This window comes from Onychostruthus taczanowskii, unplaced genomic scaffold (assembly GCF_017590055.1).
Source record: "Onychostruthus taczanowskii isolate IOZ18803 unplaced genomic scaffold, ASM1759005v1 scaffold137, whole genome shotgun sequence".
NCBI classification, from domain to species: Eukaryota; Metazoa; Chordata; class Aves; order Passeriformes; family Passeridae; genus Onychostruthus; species Onychostruthus taczanowskii.
Window position 1 is genome coordinate 50275 of NW_024498540.1, and position 23239 is coordinate 73513.

Below are 23239 nucleotides of genomic sequence, written 5' to 3' on the forward strand. Positions count from 1 at the left end.
CTAAGAATAAAATGGAATTAGTTAGGTTTGTATGCCCAAACTAAGCCTTATGTTTACTTCAGAGGATCACTGTTTCACAGAGGAGTAGAAAGCAGAAAAGGAGAGCCTGTGTTCACAGATCAATTACAAAGAAATTACAAAAAACAAAAAAAAAAACAAAACAAAAACAAACAAACAAACAAAAAACCTAAAAAAAGAAAGAAAACCCCAATAAGCTTGTAAAATAATCAGATTTAGATAAATTCAAGAATTCTACTGATACTGTAGATGTGTAGATGTTTCTGTTCCTAGGAGGAACTTCTTCTTCCCAAAGTGGAGATGGTGGCCAGCAAACAGGTAATTCTTTGGAGATTGATAACTGAATAGCTGCACCTCCCTCTGTCCCATAGACATTTATCACAGAGGACAAAGAATGGGGAAACAGATACAGGAATAGGAAATGGGTGTATTGCTATCCCACACCAAAGTCCAATGTCTGTCCATAAGCATGTATGGGGATCCCAGGCTTCAGTCACTTTGCCATCACCACTCCAGTCCCTAGTGAGAGACTTTCCAGAGAGAGCACAGAAAATAGCAGTGCCAGGACCAGTCTCTCCTGAGCTCACAGAGAAGGTCCTGGAGGACTCACCTCCTGCCTTAGCTCCAGAAGTGGCATTAAACAAGCATCTCCAAAGGAAAGTAAATGCCAGAACTAAGCAAGAAAGCAAATGCCCTCTTGCATAACACCAGATGTGTTTGCCCCAGGTAGCACTGGCACGAAACACTCCAGTGACATGCATTTTGAGAAAAAGTTTTCTCTCCTATTTCCCTTAGCCTAAAGGGTGGCCCTGATGCTAAACATTGCTGCCAGAGTAAGTTGCCCATTACTCATTTTGTCTGAAATTTAAGTCTCTTCAAGACTGAGATTCACAACACGAATAAAACCTGTCTTGTGGAAAGAGCAAAATGACATCTGTCATGTTACAGCTGGCTCATTGCACATACCCAGCTGCTTGTATAGCTGAGAATCTGTCTGGACTGATGTGGCCTTTGCAAAGAAAGAGTTGAAATGCAGGCTTGTTAAACAGGCTTCCAAGCCAACAGAGAAACTTAAATAACAATTTGTAATATTTATTTTATGGTCTCATGATTTACAACTTTATTTCAGGACTTTGGACATTTAAGGGGGCTCAGCTTACTTCAGGGCAATATTGTGGTAATCAGAATTGCCAGGTCTTTCTATCCAGGAATTTCAAATAAATGAAAGGTAAAAATTCAAATTCAGGGACAGAAAAGATGTGTGTGTGAGAAGCAGAGAAGGAAAAAGGATGCATAAATCTTCTTTTTCCACATTTTCTGAATTTTTATAGTCATTAAATGCCTGCTAACTTCAGCAATGTAGGCAGGAAGGTTTAGGAAGGAAAAGTATTCAAAGCCAGTTCAGAAGTTTGAGCAACCTGGTCTAGTGGAAGGTCCATGGCAGGGGGGTTAGAACTAGATATTTTAGGTCACTTCCAACACAAACCATTCTATGAGTCTATGGAAAGAATGGTAATAACCATAACTCATGTCTGGACAGTTTCATTTCCTTTTCTACATTTTTTTTTCCCAAGTTTGCACAGGAATGGCAGAGAAGAGGGCTCGTCCCTAAGACGGGCGTCTAAAAAAGCAATTGCAAAAGAGCAACAGCTTCCTCACTATGTACACCACAGGGATCATGTTTTGCATTCACAGGGTCCAAAACAGTATGTTAAGAATTCACCTCCAAGGGTGGTATTGATGGTCAACAGATTTGCTCAAGAAATCAGGCTTGGTGGCACCTGGTACTTGCACTTCAGGTGATTACAACAATGGCTTCCAATTGACTACCCTGGGAAGGTATCTGGGATACCTGTTAAGTAGCTTCCCAGGAAACAGGAAGGGATTTTTCATTTCTGCTGCAGTGTGGTTTGGGGAAGCTGCAGGGCTCCAGAGAGGGTCCTTGTTGTGTTTCAGGTGCTCAGGGTCAGCACTGCAGAGCACAACTGGCAGCTACAGGTGCTAGGCATGGGCCTGGGAGGATGGGTGGAAGGAGACACCCTACAGCACAGAGAAATTGTGTAAGCTGGAGGAAGGGGAATGGCTTTGGGAGCCACTTCTGTCACTGAGAGGGGTTTCCATTCCCCTTTTCTCAGAGGACAGCACATATTTTCAGCTTTTCACAAAAAAAACCCAAAATCCGTTAAGTGATTTAGACAAGAAAGTGGTGATGTTTTGAGAAGAAAAGCTGAAGTAATTTGTAGGTGACAAAATGGGGAGTTTTGAGGGAAAAACTAAGGTATATTAGAGATTTCATAGGTCACATTTCAGGGGAAAGATGAGGTAAATTAGAGGGGAAATGAGCTTACTGAGGAAAAAACTGAGGAGTCTTGGAACAAAATTAGTTTTTTGAGTAAAAAGGTGACGGAATTTGGAGGGAGCAGAGGTAACATTTTGGAGTGGAAATCTCAGGTACTTGTAACAAAATGAGCTTTTTTTGAGGGGAAGAAATGTGAAGTAATGTAAAAGAGTGGGAAGATCTTAGAAAAAGTTTAAAGTATATTATAGGGACATGCTGTGGAGGTGAAACCTGGGAGGTCGCAGTTTCTGAGGAACATACGTCGTACATCAGAACATACGTAGTAAGAATTCTCTCAGGAAAGAGAGCTGTCACTAATAGGAGTAGTATGGAGGTTACTGATCAGGAATAAGGTGAGCATTTTTGAGAGTGAAAGCTGGGGTACATCAGGGAATACACTAACAGTGATGTGGCAAGATGTGGAAAGGAAGAAGCTTTAAGGAGGCCATGCTGAACAATTTGTCTCTGTGAGGTCATTCTAGCTCTAAGGTACCAAAGGGTATTCAGTAAAATGCATTTTCAGACTCTGTTCCATATGTACCAGCCTTCCTAACCCATTTGGCTGTAGCACATGCCAATCAAAGTGCACTGTACTTGTTATTTTTACCCTTGCAATTGTGTGTTTGACTGAGTACTACCACAAGGAAACTCAAGGATCATAATTTTTGTCCTCAAACTCTCTTCAGACTCATGTCTGAAGTCCAGATGGGAGTCTGATGATGTTACAGAGTACAGAACAGGTCTTGTGGTTCTGCAGGCCCAGTGGAAGGAGGGAAAGAGGGAAGGAGGTTTCAAGTCTAAGTTTGGTGATATTGCACTTTACTAGGCATGAGTTGAAAAAGTCTGGATGTGGGTCTGCAGGTGAGTTCAGCCCCATGGGGCTGAAATAGGGGGTTGGGCTGTGAGCAGGATGGGAAGGGCCTTGTGAGGGGCTTAAATTTGGTCCCATGTCATGGGACCATCAAGAAAAGCCATGAGTTTCCCCATGCAAGATGCTGTTGAAGATTAATTTAAAGAAAATACAAAATGCATTCTTGGGATTGGAGCTTGGATATGTAAAAGCTGACTGACAAGAACATAGAATCAAGAATAATTGGTTTTTTACCTCTGATTTTGATATCAACACCCACTGAACATTAACTAACACTTGGATGTAACTAGAAATTTCAATTTTTGGATTTAATCAGAATTTCAATAGGGAAAAGTGATCTGAATACATATGAAAATTTATGAAAATTGAAACCAAAAGTACACATTAATGAAAATTGAAAATTAAATGATCATGTGAATGAAGGCATTTTGTAACCTCAGATTGCCATATTTGTGTGTCTAGTTTTGCTTTTATGTATCACAAGCAACTTTTCATGGGAGGCAGTTGCATCTCACTACCTCAAAAAGGAATTAGCAATGCAACTTGTAAAAATACTGACTTAATGTACATTGGGAATAGAGCCCTTTAGACACTTAAAACAATGGGATAGCATCAACTGGCAGATAATTAAGTACTTCTTCAAAAATCAATACAAATATTGAAGTATATACAATACTTAGGTCTATATGGAATAGTTATATCAGTTTATGCAGTTGATTGTGATTTAATGCTACAAGCTGCTGTATGGTTTTCAGTTTGTATCTTTTAAATACATGGAAGATGGAAATTATGTGTTTGGCTTTTTAAAGACTACATAACTTTGATACTGGCAAACAATTTTGGCTGAGTAAGATGAGTTGTAGGTGCCCACGTTAACTTTTTATACTGTTATGATTATTTTGTTCTCTTACATTGGTTATAATCACTTTCCTTAAGGACCTCAAATGCTGCACCACCATTTCAAGTGGAATTCAGTAACACCAGTTTCACTTTTTCTTCACTGAACGAATATCAAATTTGGACCTTATTACTCTGACTTGTATTTGAAAGATCGAGAGACATAAGGTCAGCTAACAGATCCATCTATACAGGACCTACAGAAGACCAGCAGCTCTCAAGAATAGGCAATGCAAGTGCAGAGGGATAAGATAGCTTAGCTGAAATAGCCTCAGACTTTCATGTCTGGACAACTGAAGATCGCTGCATTCTAAGCAAAAATGGTTCCCCTTCCTGTTACTCTTGTCTTTTTCACTATCTAATGAAAAAAAGGAAAAAAAAATCTACTATTTTCTGCAGCTATAATGATCCTCTCATTTTTCTTCAGGTGCTGTTTTCATCTTGGGCATCAAAAAATAATGCTCAGTTATAAAGAAAAAAAAAAAAAAGAGATGATCTTTGAAAAACACATGATCATTTAATAACAACTCAAACTTTGGACTACCATAAGGGAAAGGCAATAGATTGGAATGATCCATCATACCAAATTTGTTCAGTAATGATTTAACTTCTGTTGTGCCTCAAGAGAGAAATCTGAGACTGTATTTATCCTGACTTTTAAGTCAAACAGACATAAATTAATTTTTAATATAAAATTAGTATTGCTGTGTCTGATGAGGCACTCCTAGAAATCCACTGCATTAAATATTTTCAACCTGACTTTCTCTAAAATACTCCTGGGAATGTGTACAGAGTATCCCTTATTCATGCAGAAATTAAGTAGAAAACAAGCAGCAAGAACTTCAGCATAATAATCTGTGCAGAAAGAGAGTCAGCAGCTCTTGGAAGCAATCCTGACACTTTTTCTTTCTCATGCACAGATTTTTGGTCCTAACCCTATAATGGGCTTCTGCCATTTACACGGGGGTCTCCCCTCCTTCTGTGTAAAAAAATGTCAAAAAAGACTGTCAGGTATCAAAAGGGAAACCCATCACTTGGGGAAACAAAAGCTGATCCCCTCACTGGTGCACTATTGCTGCTTTTGCTGGGCTCAGGGAGGCCCATCTGAACTGCCTGCATCCATTTTTCTCTTCTGTCAGTCACTCTTAGGACTCTAGTGCACTAATGAAACAAAGGCAATTTTAATGCTGCTTAGTAGCACTCATGTTCAGAAAAGGCAACAATGAGGCCTGGCCAGTGCTGCAGTGTGGGATGGGGTCTCTAAGGTGGCTTCTGCCAAAGCCTGTCCTGGCTTCCTCTCAGCTGGCTCCAGAAGTCCCCACCTGACATCATCTTCCTCAATCACGGGTCAACAGTATTCCTTTCAGGCATAACCTTAACAATCTGCTTTCTCCTTTTTGTGTTTGTTTTTTTCCTCATTAATTCCCCGATGAAGTTTGGGCATGTTCACCCACAAGCTATTACTAGACTTCTCCCTGGCCACTGTAACTATTGGTACAGAAGGAGATATTTTTTGTCATGCAGCAATAACGCAGGTTGGTTTTATCTGATCTGAGGACAAGCAGGCTACCCAATACTTGCATGGTCCTGAGAAAGCAGGTTTCACCACAGCGAGACCTAGCCAGGTTAAGACAAGCTTGGGAATGTACCAAGACCCTGGGCCAGTTTCTGACAATTGAAAATTATATTGTTCTGTTTTCTTCATCACATACCTTATACAATACATTCCTTGTATGAAACCTTAAAAATGACACTGCTGATGTGTCCTAGTAGCAGTGCTGCTACATGTCAGCTGTTGTTGCACTGCAGAGCCTGGGAGCTGGCTTAAGCAGCAATATCAGAGTGTTCAGGCATGGTCCAAAGGCTGTATCAAACAGTTCCTGCATGAAAGAAAAAGTAGACCTAAAGTAGTAGAGTTGTCCTAAAGAAGACCAAGATGGATGCTCATGGAAGGTGTAGGGATTCTCTCCAGCTTTTTCAAGAAAGTTGCAATAAAAGAAGAAAGGGACTGAGTCTCTTGATGTCCAGTAGGCAGCCAAAGCATTCTAGTCCTATTCTAGATCTTTATTTTCCCTTTCTAGTACCTCATTTCTCTTCTCCTCCATGCACAGTATTCTATTTTTAATGCAGTAAATCTATGGTTTGGCAAGTGATCTGAGAAAAGCAGGAACAGCATGTTAAAAATGAGATTACATATTGCCAGGGCAGAATCCTCCAGCAGCAGTGACAGTGTGTCTCGCTATGTCAGTTTTTTAAGAGCACTAGTAGAAAGGGATTGTCAGTAAGGATGATCTCAGGATTTGCAGATTTTCTGAATAGTAGTTACCATAATTATAAGTTTAACTACAGATCTTGCAGCATTGCTAGCATCACTGTGTTAGCATGTTATTATTCTGACTAATCTTTCATTTCAATTGCAATAGATCTCAGGGGCCCAGCTGTGAGAGGCCACTATACAAATCGTGAATAGACTTGCAAAATGAAATGCCTTGCATACTGAGGTATTTAAAACTCGAGACATGGCAGTAGAAGTTCTTTTTTAGGAAACAGTTCTATATTTTCCAATACACTCTAAACAGGCAGGGGAAAGAAAAAAAAAAAAAAAAGTTAAAATTTGCAGAAAAAGCTAGTATTTTAAAAATAATTATAAATTTGTAACATCATAAGGTAAGAATAATATTTTTAGAATAGCTTACTTGTACATAATTGCCTATTAAAATGCACACACACACACCTCCCCTTCTAAAAATATTTATTGGAGTAATTTTTCTCCTTATTTTCTCTTGTCATTATTGCTCTAAGGGTTTATTTCAAAATCTTAATGCACCTATTATTTCCTCTGTAATGCATGAATAAAGCAGATTTTCCGAACTCTAAATGAAATTATAGTCTACTACAATGTGTTGGATAGTGTCAAATGCATAGAGCAAATTGGATAATCCATCCCCTTGAGCCTGAAATACTTTGGTCCCTTTGAAAACGTGACTTAGAAACACAGGAAAAGCTGCATAGTTTGATATAAACTGAAAAATGTAAAATATAAAAATTTGTAAACTGTAAAATGAAAATATCTATGTTATGTGTAATTAATAATATGGAAATTTCCTGTGTCTTAAACCAAGCTGCTTTTCAAAAGTATTTTTCACCAATTTTTGGTTCACTTTGCCCCCACTTTCAGTAGTTGTATGCTCCAGGGATCTATAAAAGAGATACTCCTGCTTACATATGAAGAAAAAAAGATTTTTATGAATATCAAACAAGCATAATTTATGCAGAAAGTCTATTTAAAACTCTGTTTGGCACTTTTACTTGCATTAGTAATATGAGAACGCCATTAAAATGAATTTTCCAAAAATGTGTTGGACCCCAATTCTCTCAACCCATTCCCCATAGTTACTTAGTTTTCATTGCCCAAGGACTAATATATTAGTATTAACAATATCCTCTTTATTAGTTTGCATAGAGATACTTACATGTTCTCTTGTGTGAATATATTTGCATTTATTTAAACACACATGTATTTGCAAACTCATTTAATGAAATCCGGATCCCCGCAAAATAAAAGTAAAAAATTCTTATGACTTCAGCAAGGATCAGAATCTTATTTTTTGATTCCTGTATTTTATCATCAGTCCTTTTAGCCTCAGAATAGCAGAACAGCCTATTACAGGTGTATAGGTAACCTTTATGGGCTTTGCATCTTCTTGCATACCACCACGCTCAAGTTTGGTCATACTGGTTCAACTGATTTTTGTGCTGTTGCACATGTGTCACGGAGGTACATGAAAACAACTTCAAGCAAATAACAAACTCAGGCAAAATTTAATTATCAACCAAAATCAATGGCTGAAACTAACAAATGAAGGGGGCAACCACAGTGACGCTCCAATAACATTTAACAGGTTCCAGGTGCGCTGTTGCCCGTCAGGGACATCATTATTATGTGGATGGGAATGATGTCCCCAACTGCACACCCACTCATGCACAGTCACTGGGGGGCCTCTCACTCAGCATTAGCCAGAAAATCAATTTGCTTCACCCAAAGGTGTAGCCATGATATTATGAAAAATCCTTTGCTGGGATTTTTCCCCTCCTGAGAAGCTGAGGAGCCTCAGGAGAGAAATGTAAACATTTGCTGTCTACTGCTGTGGAATGCAACAGGTGCATCTTCCATTGGTCCATGTGGATTGTTTTCAATTGATGACCAATCACAGCCACCTGTGCCAAGGCTGTGAGCAGTCATAGGATTTTTGTTATGCATTCTATTCTATTCTTGTTCTTTGTAGCTTTCTGATCTCTCTGTTCTCTCTGTTCTTTTAGTACAGTTTTAATGTAGTATTTTAATATAATATATAACATAATAAATCAACCTTCTGAAATGGAGTCAAGCCTTGTGTCTCCACACAGAGAGAGTTCATCAAAGGGAATTACTCAAGAATATCCAGCAGAAAAATAGGCACTCAGCTGGGAGTGAGGGGAGAGCACTTAGTCCTGTGAAGTGTCCTTGGTTGCCATCCCAGTTCCCAGGGGAGGTTTCCCATTGCTGACACACGTGCCTTCTGTCAGGCCCCCATTTTTAACCTGGTGGGTTGGGGCTCATGGTCACACATGATCATGGTCCAGAAATATCTCTGCCTGTCATTGACTGGGAGTGCTTTCTTTTGTCCAAGGTCTCCTGACCTTACTCCCACAGCTGGGGCTGAGGTGTGGTAGGGTCATTGTTGTACCTATCACAGCTGTACTGTAGTGCTGTAGAAAGGGCATAGAAAATTGGTGCTTATCATCCAGGGAAGTGGGTACTTCTGCCATAATTATCTTCTATGTATTCTTCATTGGGTTTATTCAAAGAAATATAATTTACATTTTTGTCACTTCTTTACATTTTTCGTATATGTGAAAGAAGCATTTTTACCTTTTCAGGCCACACAAACCATTGCTAACAAGATTCTAGAACGATTTAGGAAGGTACGCTAACAGATTATGTTATAGAACTGCTCCATATTTAAAAGAATTCAGGGCTGTCAGTACATTTTACTGCCGTAAGATATCTTATCCTATCCTATCTTATGCCTTATCAGCAAGTTGGTCTTGCCAATTGTCCTATTACCCATAATTTCAGATGCATTACTGAGCTACTTGACTTCCTATCATTTAAACCTCTTACCTAAAACGATTAAAACAAGAAGGAATCAAAGTAAATGAAGCAGTAACAGTCACTTCAGAGTAGTATGTGGGAACCTTGGCATATTTTAAGGATGGACTTAAAAAACACCTGATACAAATTTGGTGATACAGAATGATTCCCATAATGCATGATTCATAACTCACAGGAAGCACACACAGCATATGCTGCATGGAGTTATGCCCTCTATTACCCCTCGCCTCTTTACTGGTGCAAGTTGGAACACAGCTTATCTTTGTGACTATTCTAGTCCTGAATCTATATCTTCTGCTTCCCAAGCTTAGAAGATTTCTGTACTTACTTTTATAAGAAAATCAGAACATCATTATTAATAAATTAATCACACCCTAATTGTGATTATAATTATGCATCAAATAGCTCACTTTTTTTTGGTCATTACATTTATTTGTAATCAAAGCAGTTTCTTTGAGACACATACCTCAGATTGTGTGTCAAATAAGAAAAAGATAGTCTTTTCAAGTGTTTTTTTTCCTTGGGTAAGCAAATTTTTTTTTCAAAATAGTCACTGTATTACTCATTGACTTATTTATTTTAAAACACAGAAACGATGGAATAAACAGAGAGCAAAGAGGGATGTTTTCTGTTAAGTAATGAATTATTCAAGCAGTTAATGACAGAAACAATGACTTCATTGAAGCTACAGCTCTCTAAGGCAACACTATGAAAAAAAAAAAAACTGTACTGAGACAGAGCCATCCTTTAAGTTAAGAATCAGAGCAGGTGCAGACTATGTTGTCTGAGGTTTGTCACTGCTAGCTGAATGGACTGTGTCTCAGCTTTGACTGGCATGAGTAGGCAAAACTATTCATTGGCACCCTAGAAAAGGGCAATGGTGAAACGAGTTAATCCGCATATCACAAAGCCTGAGAGTTGGATTTGGTTCTGCTGTTACAACCACGGGCAAAGGAATGACAAAACTGGAATGTGGACTCATTTCTAAAACACTCACGTGAAACACTGTCCACAGTGAAAGACATACAAAAAGAGAATCCACACAGTCTTTAAGATACTATTCACTGTATTTATTTGAAGCTAGGTCCAGTATGATGCTGATATTAGAGGCATAACTGATACACACCGATACTTTTTCTTTCCTACTAGTTATTTCAAGTAGGAGAAACATGTGCCTATCAATCCTTTTAATACTTTTTGACAAAAAATTTTGCTTCACCAAGAAAAGTACCCCATAACAGCCAACAGACAGTTGATTAGGGCACTTCTCTGACAGACATGTAACTTTCTCTCATGTTGAAAATTGCTCTAAACTCTCTTGTAAGTGATTTAATAGCCATGCTCTTGCTTCAAATAACTTGCCCAGTTTTCAAAAAGATACATTTGGTTCTTGACTTCAGCTGAGGGTGTGAACAGAGACTCCTCCTATGAAAGAGATGCACTCAAAATTCTGGGTATCATGTCTCAAGATCAGCAGCATTTAAGCTACTTTTTATAGACATCCCATTAGTTATTGTAGTCTAGTCCAGTTGTGAATCCTGGCCTGGACTGAGTTAGCGAGAGTATTTACATTACCTACCTGGGGAATTTAAGTTAGTTAGTGTAAATCAGATGCACAATGCAGAGAGCTAACTCTTTCAAATAGAGTGAATTAATGATTAGAAGTTCCAAAGTTATCTTGTCTTCTTTACCATATTTCAAAGAAGCCTGTCTCTTGCAGTTGACAATATATAAGAAGTCTAACTGAGGGACTTAATTATGTGATTAGTGCTTTAGCATTTTCCACTCAATACAGGCAAATTATGTATTTGGTTAAGACTCTGTTTTATTTCAGGAACACAGAAGTTAAGCACCAGCAATGAATATCACAACTGACCTAACTCTGTATGGAGTTTGATGCTAAACACTGAGTCTCATCTTGATACTTTTGACTCCCAATGCTTCAACAATAAGAAAATTAAGCCACAGTATCCTTCCCAAGATAACCCAACCTCAGCCAGACATACAGGTCTTTATCTATTTTTAGAAGATAGCTATACATTCTTAATACTTATACCCTGGAGTTATCCCAGATGTTTACTTCAGTACATAAACTTCAGTTTGTACAGAATTCAATGGCTAGGGTACCCTGTAAATGCAACTTGTATAAACACTGAATTGGTACTAAACTGGAATACTGCTTCCTGTCAACTGCTGAACTGATTTAAAGATACTTGTCGTGTACAGGCTTATAAAATTGAAATGGTTGTGCCCTACACATTGAACTATTGATTGCAGTACCCACTATATTTGCTTATGGTGTCATAGCTAAGGCTTTTTAGTGTTCTCATAGTATGACTACGGTCATCTGCAAATACTGGTAAAATATCTTCCTGGAACCTAAAGTTTTTCTTTCTAAAATGCAGAAAAGTTTAAATTCTTTGGAGATTTAATTATTATTAGTAGCTGCATTAAATATACTTCGTGTTAATCTTGTGGTTTAAAACAATCTTAAAGCTGTTAGAGAACTCTCCAGTGAGAGAGGGCTAAATGGACTTTTTGCCACACACTTGCATAGAGATTACACTCTCCCCTGCACTGTGATGGTTCCAGCATTTTCTGGGAGTCCCACAGAGCAATAAACACCTAGAATAAACATATATCCAGCAAGTTCCATGTTTTTCCAACAATTGCTAAGGTGTCTAAGCAGTGCACGTGTAATCTTACTGAATAAAGACTGCACTTGATGATTATCCTGTCATCACTGTGCTACAAAATTTCTAACATTATTCTCTAGCTCAAGGTAGGATGAAGGGCTCTGTGTTTGGGCAACCTCTTCTACTGACACGGATGGAGTCAATTTATTTCCCAGCAGCCAGTATGGTGCTGCACTTCGCATTCATGACTAAACAAGAGTTGGTAATATGTTCTAGCTATTGCTGAAGAGCACTTCCCTAGTATGAAGTTCTTTCTGCTTTCTAGTTCTCTCCCCAGTGAGTATTTTGGGGATCTGTGAGAAGCTGGGTGAGGACACAACCAGAAAAGCTGATTTGAGATCACCAAGGGATATCCTGTGCTGTATGGCATCATGCTCAGCAATAAAACGCTGTGGAGGATTTTGGGGTTTTTCTCTGATGGGGGATGAGGGAAGGTAGCCCTGGCTCAAAGACTGGCTGGAAGTGTTAAGTGCTTTGTGTTTGTTTTTGTGGTGGGTTTTGGTGTGTTTTTTTTTTTTTTTTTGTTTATTTCTTTGTCTGTTTGGGTTTTTTGTTGTTGCTGCTGATTGTTTGGCGTTTCTTTGTTTCATTTTGTTTGCCTTTGCTTAGTAAAGAATCTGTATCTCAGGCTGCAAGTTTTCTTGTTTTGGTCTGCCTATTCTCTCCTCCAATCTGCTGGAGTATGGGGGTGAGTGAGTGAGCAACCGTGTGGTCCTTACCTTTAGGTTAACTCACAGCAATTCTACATAATTAGCTGGTTATAATACCAGTTGAAGATTCAGAAATCAGTACAGCTCCCTAAAGGCAGTAAAAGAGGACTGTACTAGAAAAAAAGTATATGGGGCATGTTTCTAGCATTTTTCTGTAGCTTCCTTATGGGAAGTAGAAAGTGTTCCATTGATTAGGACATTTAAAACCAGACTGCCTTAACAAAAAAATATGATTGCAGTGAAATCTTTGGCAGTTTGACAATATGATTTTATATTTCTGTTTCTGTGACAGTTCTGATTCTGGAGTTCTACTGAATCATTGACAGCCGTGGCAACATGATGGGAAAGGAGACAGCAGTACCATGCTATTGGAGCTGCGAAGCAGAGAAACTGTTGCTGCTTGAGTTGATTATAGCTGGTAAAAAAAACCTTGTCACAATAAAAATACGCTGACAACCAGAAACAAACCATCTTTCTAGTCCCCTGGGGCCAATCAGTTACACTGCTCGTGACTAAAACACATTGACCATCTTGCAAGGAACAGCGCTGTCAAATAGAGTGTTTTGGACAGAGCAGTTTTGTTATCTTTGTTCTCCTTTTTAACTGCCTCTGAAATTTCATTTGTATGCTATATCTTTTTTTCTGTTTTAAACTGTGTCTGTCTTCATGATGATTGAGGTATTCACTTTACATTATATTGGATTATGTTTGCAATATATTTCAGAATCCTTCAAAATGAGAAATGTTATAGTAGAACTATTGTTTATCCCAGTTTAAATGGCTATACTATTATTAAAAAAAACATGAAGCCAAACCATAATCTGGATGTTTTATTGGCAAAAAAAAAGGTCTAACTTAAAAAAAAAAAATCAAGCACCTGTTATATAATGATACTGTTCATATTTGTTATTAAAAAAAACATGAAGCCAAACCATAATCTGGATGTTTTATTGGCAAAAAAAAAGGTCTAACTTTAAAAAAAAAGAAATCAAGCACCTGTTTCATAATGATACTGTTCATATTTCAGTTTTCTGTCATATCATTTAATGAATTTCAGCAGTTATAATTCAGTTACTTTAAATTAATTTTTAATGTTTTAATTTTAATTTTTTTTAAATAAACCTCCTCCACAATATGTTATTTTCTAAGATTCTTATATTGTATGTGCTTTGTTTTGAGCCTGATTGTTTCCTGGAAGCACCAGTAGCTACTCTATAGAATCTAAGGAAAAAAAAACCCAAATCAACTAAACAAAAACATCAACATCCAAAAAAACAAACAAGCAAAAAACCAAACCTGCCCTCAGAAAAGTCAACATGTCAGCACATGCATATGAAACAATTGTCTCTCTCACTGTCACTCTTTATCACAAATTCTGCTGTAGTTAAAATACCAAATGTATTCTTGAATAAGAACATTTTCCACATCCCACTAGAATATGTGGGATTATTGTTCTAAGACATTTTCCCCTTTACTGATAGACAATAGGGTGTTTCTTTGAGATCTATCTGTTCTCTGACTTCTTTTTTTGGTGTGTATATATTGCTGTTTTCATTATTAGCTGCTGAATCCATCATATATATTCTTTCATCTGACCAATGTCTCTTTTTTCCTGCTTCATATCCAGCACAATAAAGTTACTGGCAAAGAGTAATTTAAAATATGTGTATACATCTACCAAATCTGTATTCCTCCAACCTATAGGAAATAAAGGAGGTGGTAAACTCCCGTAACAAGGCAGCAACACATCAGATAGACAGTGTAATGCTCCAGAATAATATTCAACAGAACACTAAAGCTAGCTAAAATTATCTGAGTACTCTAATTTTCAACATAGAATAGTTAAATCTAATTGAGACCTCTAACCTGAGAATATGGAGTCAATATTAAATAAAATATCAGAAAAATATATGTTTTAAAAAAACAGGAAGACAAAGTATTCTGTAAAAATTTAATTTGAAATCTGTGCAGATTTCTATGCTCAGATGTTGGTTTATGAACATGACTATGGTCTCAGAGCCATCCTGACAAAGGTAACAGAATTCTCAGGAATTCTCTGGCATTTATCTTGTGCACTCCCTGCTAAGGACTTCCCAGGTGAACATTCCACTAGAATTACAGATTTATCTTGTACTTGTTATACATGTTTAATTGTGAAAATTAGAAAAATTAAGTATATAGAGTTCAATAAGTACAAATTTTATGCTAAAGGTAGGAATGAAGAAAATGCCTCAAGAACCAGATTAAAGGCTTGAATGATGGAGCAACTGGTTAGAAGCAGTTTCATCTCCACTAAACATTTCGTGGCCTGAAGGAGTGGTACAGAGTCAGAACTGATAAAATGGTCACAGCATATGACCACCAGCATAAGACTAGGCAGTATTCTGGGATTTTATACTGTGAAAGTGATGTAAGAAATAGGATTTCAAAACATTACTAAGAATGAAATAATGAGATCTGGGAAGGCTTAGGCAAAGAAAAGCAGAAAGCAAAAAATAAGCACAAGATTGTGAAGAGAATGACAGGGCAACTAGTTAGTTGTATAAGATGATAGGAACGTGTCAAAGATGATGATTTTGGAAGAAAGATTCAAAATAAAAGAACAGACTAGCAGCAGGATTTCCTGAGCATGTGTCATAGACAGAGAGAAACTGGGCAGACTAGACAGTGAGAGTTAAAGAAATATAATAGTGACTTTTTGGCACAGAAAATTCTAACAAGGAAAAAAATAATTCAGTCAACACCATGAGACAAAGTGAATGGGAAGAAGATACAAAGAAAGTATAATGAAAAGAATAATCATCGATACAGGACATAAATGACATAGTAGAATGCAAAGCAGAGAAGGTGTCCAGATAAAGTGGATTGCAAAAGTTAAAGAAAGATCAAGAGTGTCTGTGGAAAACAGACTCTTAGAGCTTAAAACAAATGATCAGCAGTACTTGTAGCAGCAGTGTCATTGATCAATCTGTTTCACACCGGAGTGGGTAGTATGGAAAATCAAAGACAGTGAAAAAAGACATCTCCAAAACATAACGCGTCCAGTAAGAAAGAATATATACCGCTAAAACATTTACTGACTCGGCTGATGAAAAAATCAATACAGCAGGTGGTCATTTCAGGATGAGAAGTCGAGATCATCTGACTTTACTGCCTGTATTTACTAAGAAGTATTCACTTGAGTGCATAGGAAAAAATAGGAAGTCTCTCCAGTAGGTTTTTTTCTGCCTGTGTGTTGCAGCCACAATGGCAATATTATTGACAGATGTCCCCAAAACATTTTAACAGCAGTGTATTAAGAAGTCCTTGTAAAAGTAGGCAACATGTGGATATAAAAATCAAAGGTAATTGGAATAAACCATATATCTAGAGTGAGCTAGATTGCACCCAGCCTGCCAAAGCAAAATACAATGAGCTGCACTGCTACGCAAGTTGAAAAGCTAGTTAAAAGTCAGCTCTGATGCTTAAATAAACCTAAAGGAGAAAAAGCATGAGGAAAAAGAAAGAAAATGTTTTCAAGACAAGTTCAAAACAGTTTAAAGCTCCAAATAAAACAAGAAAATAATGGAGTATCAGAACACCTCCTACCCCCAGTGAGTTAAGGGAAAGGAAAAGGAAATAAACTGATTAGAAAACTGGCCTACAGGGTTTAGGTATACTTAGTTTTAAGCATGTATTAAGTATAAATAAGGTTAAAATCCAGATCACAGTAATACATTTAGTTGGGTCACCTAAAAGATACAGGTGTCCATGGCAGATATAGTTCTTTATCTCTGAATTGTTACATTTTTTGCACATGATGTAGTAATATGAGTGGTGAAAACACAGGGAAACACCTCCTTTGTCATGAAAGGTGATACATTCAGACGTGGCATAATCCTTCTGCTTATTATCTAATATGACTTTATCTTGACTCAATAGACAACTTTTGTTTGCCATAAGGCTTTGCACACTCTGTAGGCATGGACCAGGTAAATCTAGCTTATGTGTTTCTATTCTCAGTCAACTGCAGTCAGGCTCTGAAGTAGAACATTACAGGGGATGATAATCTACTGAAATCTGTGCCGAAAGTGGTCTAGGTATACAGTGGATCAGAACTGAGGGACTGTTTTCCACTTTCATAATGCTTGTGTTGTGTAGCCTTTGGGAATTTTAAAATTTTTTATCTTTTATCATAACTCATTTTCTACATATTCTGTTTTGTGTATTTATTCTACAAATAGCTTGGGACAGGGACACTCTTTTATTCCATATTTGTATAGATCTTAATAAAACGGGTTCCCAGTACCTGAGTTTCTGGGTGTTACTTTGTCATCAGTAACCACTACAAGAACTTCTGACAAGATTCTGACATTATAAAATTTCAATATCAATTCTGATTCAATACAAGTCTCAAACCTTAACTCTGATTCACTGTGGATATTTTACTGCCATTTCAGCCAATCCTCACTTATAAATAAGTATTTCAGTTAGAAACAGATGCAAAATAAATGGCTTTATTTTTATTAGCTTTTTTTCCTTCTATCCTGAAGGAGCTTTGAGGGAAAAAAAAATAACAATTCACATGTATAGATAATGGGAGCTTTTACTATGTTTCCTATGGTTATCTGTTCAATTTGCAAACTCTTAAATAAAATAATTGGGGTAGGTTTTTTCCACTCTTTCCATGATAATAGCTGTAAGAAAAAGAAATGGTCAGCCCAAACCACCTTGCAAAACAGAGCTTTATATGTCTGTTTTACTAACCTAATGCCTGATTATAAGAAACTAGGTCTTCGCTTATAAACTCACTTTCCAAAGACGTTTATTGCTATATAGTTCAGTAAAGCCATATATTCATGTTTATAATACAAAACAATATATGCCTGCCCTTGGATTTTTTATGCTCCTCCACCGTTCTGGGGGGAATGATGATTATGGGGGTTTATTCTTGGGAGCAGTGTGTTGTGGGATTTAACTGGTTTGTGTTATGATTTTTCAGTGATCAAAACACCTGGACTTTCAATAGTCTTTCAGCTTAGTCTGGCATGGTAAAAAATGTCTACATACGCTAACCTGAGCACTTGGGGTTTGTACCTTACAAAAAAGTATATTTGAAACAACATTACCTTCTGGCATTAAAAAAAACAAAACAAAAACAAAAACAAAACTAAATAAAACAAAACAAAACCAAAAAAACCCAACTTGGTTTAAATACAACAAATTCATCTTCAAAATGAAAGGCTATAAAGAAGGAAGTGTGTCCTGCGGTCAGTCTCTAAGCTAAAACATTGACTTTTTATTCAAGTACTGCTTTTACTCTTAAATTAACCTGATATAGAAATGAAAACAGCAGTTAAGGGGAAAAAAAAATGCAAGAAAGGCAATTTAGCTGAAGCTTTTTTTTTTAGATTTTGCTAAATTAAGAAAACCATACCATACCTAAAAAAACCCCAACCCCACTTCTGTTCACACACCACTGTGATAATAACTACGTACCAGCTGCTTGCTTACGCTTGGCTCTGATTTTGAGATAATAATAGCTGTGTAACTCACGCGCTGCACAAGTAAAAATAAAACTAAAATTAAATTACGAGAAGCCCCAGCTTTACCCCAGGCGCCCTGCGACGCCCCGCAGCGCCGAGCCGCGCCGGGCCGGGCCCGCCTTCCGGGCTCCCGGCGGGCGTTGCCTGGCAACGGGCACCTGGCGCTGGGCGCTGCCCGCGGCCCGCGGGCCCCGCCGGGAATCCGCTCCCGAGGGAAGGCGGAGAGAGGCTGGCGGAGACCACATGGGCCTGCGGCACTGCTAGGGTTGGCGGCGAGGTGCCAGGGATAGCTGGGTGGGAGCTGCCAGGCTCAATGCAGAAATGGCAGGGCTTTATGTCCAGAAAGAAGACAGAGGAATCCTGCAACTTTATTCGAATAAATGGAGAGAGTCCACTGGGGCACACGCCCGCGGGGTTTTCTCTCGGTTTCGGAGGACACAGCCTCTTCTTATGCTAAACTCCCGGCCACGTGTTGCCCTGTTCTTTTCCCCATCGGCTGAGGTACCAGGAAGGTACAGCCTTCCCAAACCGCCTACCATACCCCTCCCTGAACCTTCTGTCTTACCCCACAGTCCAGAAGTTCAGGCTTGTGCAGACCCCCTTGTTTGTTTCAGGAGCCAAGGTGTCTGGGCTCTGTAACAAACCTGCTGCTTGAAATTAGTAGAGACGCTAAGATGTTTCAAAGATGTTAACACCCATCCCTTCGCCCTTGTTTTTTTTGTTTTTTTTTTTTTTTTTTTTTTTTTTTTTTTGGTGGTTTTGGTGGTTTGTTTGTTTTTGGTTTTTCTTTTTTTTTTTTTTTTTTTTTTTTTGTGTGTGTGTGTGTTTTTTCTGTTGTTTGTTTGTTTTGTTTTTGTTTTTGTTTTGTTTTTGTTTTTGTTTTTGTTTGGAGATGCCTCCTGGTCAGCTGCAATCCATGGGTGTAGAGTCTGGAAAATACCACTCTTGGATGGTGTCATGGACATTATTAAAACATAACATAAATATTAGGCTGATAGGAGAAATCACTAATATTAAAACCCCATAATCCAACCCAATACAAGGGCAGCCCAAAAAGTACATTTTATTTAGCATTCAAGCATTTTCTCCATTATTAAATAAATGGAAGGACAAATCCTCTGATGTATACATTTTTAATGATTACAAAGGCTCTGCTCTAACGTAATTTACAATGTCATGTTTTCTTTCTTAAATGAGTTTAATCTTCAAAAATTTGTATGACTAAATGAAGACCTTCCTTTTAAAATCTATTTTAAAAAATTAAAATAAAATAAAATAAAATAAAATAAAATAAAATAAAATAAAATAAAATAAAATAAATGGATGCAGGTGAAACATCCATTTAAAAGCTCAAGAAAAAGGCAGATAATGTAACATTTAAATTGCTGTACATGTAGGACTTTCAGCTACAACTCCTGTTGCTATAAAACACAGAATAGTTAAACAGATTTATCTGGTCCAATCTGTTTTGAAGCAAATCTTATTTATAGGACTGACTTAAACTAAAGAGTTGGGGGGGGGGGGGAGTTTTGTGGCAATTTCTAACAATGATTTGCTTTTTTGTCTGATTAAATTGTTGCAATTGAAATTACAATTGCAGTTGGTGCACTTATTTAAGAGATGGGAAAGGAAACAGTAAGCACTTCATAAGGAAGAATATGTTGGAAACAATCAGTTTTTATGTATGTATATAGCATTTTGGCTAAAAGATGTGGAAATAACAATCACTATAATAATAATTATGATAATAATAAAGATAAACCACAAACGAAAAGCCTTAGAATTGTCGCTGACTGTAGGAGAGTCTACAATAATTCAAGATTTATCAACAGCTTTTAGCTAAGGAAATGGTGTTTAAATTAATTTAATTACATTATTTTGTGTGTTTCAGGGAGGGCAATTCTTTTCACTTAGGTCTATCAGAAAATAAGTTAAATTCAGTGTTCTGTATTATCAGCTGATAATATTAGGTGATATGGAATATTAATCAGTATATGAGAATACAAACTTGTCAGAATGCAATTTTGTATAGTTAATAGTGAAAAAAACTGTTTAAATCTTTTACAAACCTTCCCTGTGTTCTGTACACCTGGCACACCTTACCAAACCTGCTTCATAAATCACTTTTCCAAGTGTTTCCAAAGCTTTCTGTGTGGCCATTTAATTTGATTTGACTAATGGATCCCACTCCAAATCTGTAAATGTGTTTGTAGAGATAGTGAGGTTGACCTCACTTCCTGTCTCCAAGCCTGTGTAAAACTCAGCATGAAAGAAGCAGCAATCTTGCTGCAACCCAACAGTGGTGCTCCAGCTACAGTTGTACAGATTGTGAGATTTTTATCTTCCCAGGACTTAATGGAATAAATTACATAAAAAAAAAAAGAAAAAAAAAAGAAAAAAAAAAGTATTTATATTATCTTTTTGTTTTGTCCTGTCATTGGTCACCACTGGAAAGAACCTGTCTGTCCTCTTTGGACCCTCCCTACCCTCCCTTCAGGTATTTATATACACTGATAACATGCCCCGGAGCCTTCTCCAGGCAAAGCAATCCCAGCTCTCTCGGCTGTTTCTCTTCTGTGTAGTGCTCTTATCCATGTGGTGCTTTGCTGAACTCTCAATAGTATCCCTCAGGCCCCCAAAAATGAATGCAGTTATGCAGAAGTGGCCTCACCACTGCTGGATAAAGGTGAAGGATCACCTCCCTCGACCTGTGGGCAATATTTAGCCTGACATAGCCCAGGATACCCCAGACACCTTCTTTGCAGCCAGAGAACATTTCTGGCTCATGTTCAACCTGGTGATGACCAGGACCTCCAGGCACTTTTCTGCCAAGTAGAGTAGCCCCCAAAATAATGCATTTTATTGCTCCTCACCAGGTGCAGGAATTGCCTTTCCCCTTTTGAGTTTCCTGCCATTTCTTCAACCTCTTGAGGTCCCTCTGGATACCCTCACAACCTGCAGTGTACCACTCCTCCCTATGTGGTGTCAACTGCAAATTTCCAGAAGGTACATTAAAGAAATTCCTTGGCCCTAGGTTTCCCAGAGTAGAGTCTCAGTTGCCTTCCAGGAAAAATAATTAAAAATTTGAAATGTATTGCAATAAGGAAAGCTTGAAGTCAGTGTCTTCAGAAAAGGACTCCAAACAAAGAAATCCCTGGGCAGTTGTATCCTTACCATCTATGTTTCCTACTCCTTATGTGACAGTTCAATAAAAATATTAGGAGCTGGGGTCTTCTGGGTCTCCACTGGTTCTCTTCACTGTCTCTAGGTGGGCCATTTCTTTTTACCTCTAATGTTGCAGCTTGTGCTGGTGGGATAGCCTTCCTTAATGCCTTGTCTTCCAATATAAAGAGGCTCTGGAGATCCCTTTTACTTGAGTAGGTAAAAAGCTCAGTGTATCCAGCAAAAAGTTCACAGTGTGTGGCCTGAGGAATCAGCAGTGCTAGCTACTAATGCCAAGTCAGTTACACTAAGCAACTAATTTCCTTCATTCTTTTACAAGGTACTCTCTGCTCTGTTACCCAGATCATTAATTAAGATGTTAAACACAACTGGACCTGTTATTGATCCCCAATACACCACTAGTCACTGGTCTCCAACTAGACTTTTCTTTTTTACTGCTCTTTTTTTTTTGCTAAACAGGCCTTTTTTTGAGCTCCTTGGAGAGTCTTACATATTTATTAGCTTACTCTGAAGGAATAAAATTTGGGTTACATTTAAGAACAATACAAAGGAACAAAACAAAAACAGTTGTCCAGTAATTATGAAGCCCAGATTTACCTTCTTCTTGTGGTACAATGTAGTAGTAATGATCCGTATCAGTGACAAGAAGTAATTGGTTTAATGTCACAATTCCAGACCTAAGCTGATTGTAACTGGATTCTGTAATTACAGACAGCTTGAATCTCTGAACTCTCATGTCTATAACGTGGTTTTTACTCTAGGCCTCGGGTCTCTAGCCTTGACCTTTTTATTGCTCTAGAATCACATCATTCTTTTGTTCTTGGCTTGGTTTCTGAGCTGTAACCATCTAAAGCAAAGGAAACTCCAAGGAAGGTGCTGCTGTTTTAGAAAATTATTTACTTTATAATTTAAGAGGATAAAATTAAACATAAAATAACAATTCAAGTGAGAAATAACTATCTCACTTATCTTGCAGGTTTGCTATTCCAGGGCTCTTGAAAAGCCCAACTTTTATGTTTCTTCTTCAGAGCTCCAGACAATCCATTCTCTCATGGTCAGTAACACTGTGCTACCTGGATTTTAATCTATTTGCATATTTTTGGTAACTTTTATAAATGGAGAAGGATGTGAATACATTACATCTATGTAAATATATACCTGAAAGTGCTGCCTTTTTTTGAAATTAAAAAAAAACTACTGATAAACTAGTGGCAAGAAAGCATCAAGACAACTCTACTTGAATGGGATAAGGCAAGTGGAAAGTTGATAGAACATGTTTTATCTTTTGTAAACTGAATCTTGACAGAAGTATATTCAGGAGTACTGACTATAGTTGGAGAAGTAATTACATACCAAAGAAAACAAAAAATAAATGTTTTTACAGCAATTTGGTTAATGAAAATATGCTTAGAATAGAGGAGGTAAAGATTAAAGGAAAGGTATTTTCCTAGAACTTCCATTTGAAGCAGAAACCTCATATGTTGCTGGGCATGCTCCCTCCACCACTCTCCTCCTCCTTGTGTGGGTATATCAAAACTATTATTTTGTATGATCCTAATTATCAAATTATATTCAAGGAAATGGATGTTTATGACATGTGTTTGATAACAATTGAGAAGTTAAAGGTAAAAACCCCGCTAAGAATTGTGTAAACTACAAAATGGCAACTTCTAAAACAGATACTATCTCCATTATTGCTTATTTGTCTAGAAAGAAATGGTGAAGTTTTTTTTTTCCTTACAGCATTTCATGAAAATAAATGTGTTTATTTTTCTATCACAGAACCAATTTACTGTGAAAAAATTCAGAGTTCAAAAGTGAATTGTTTCTCAGGGATATACAATGA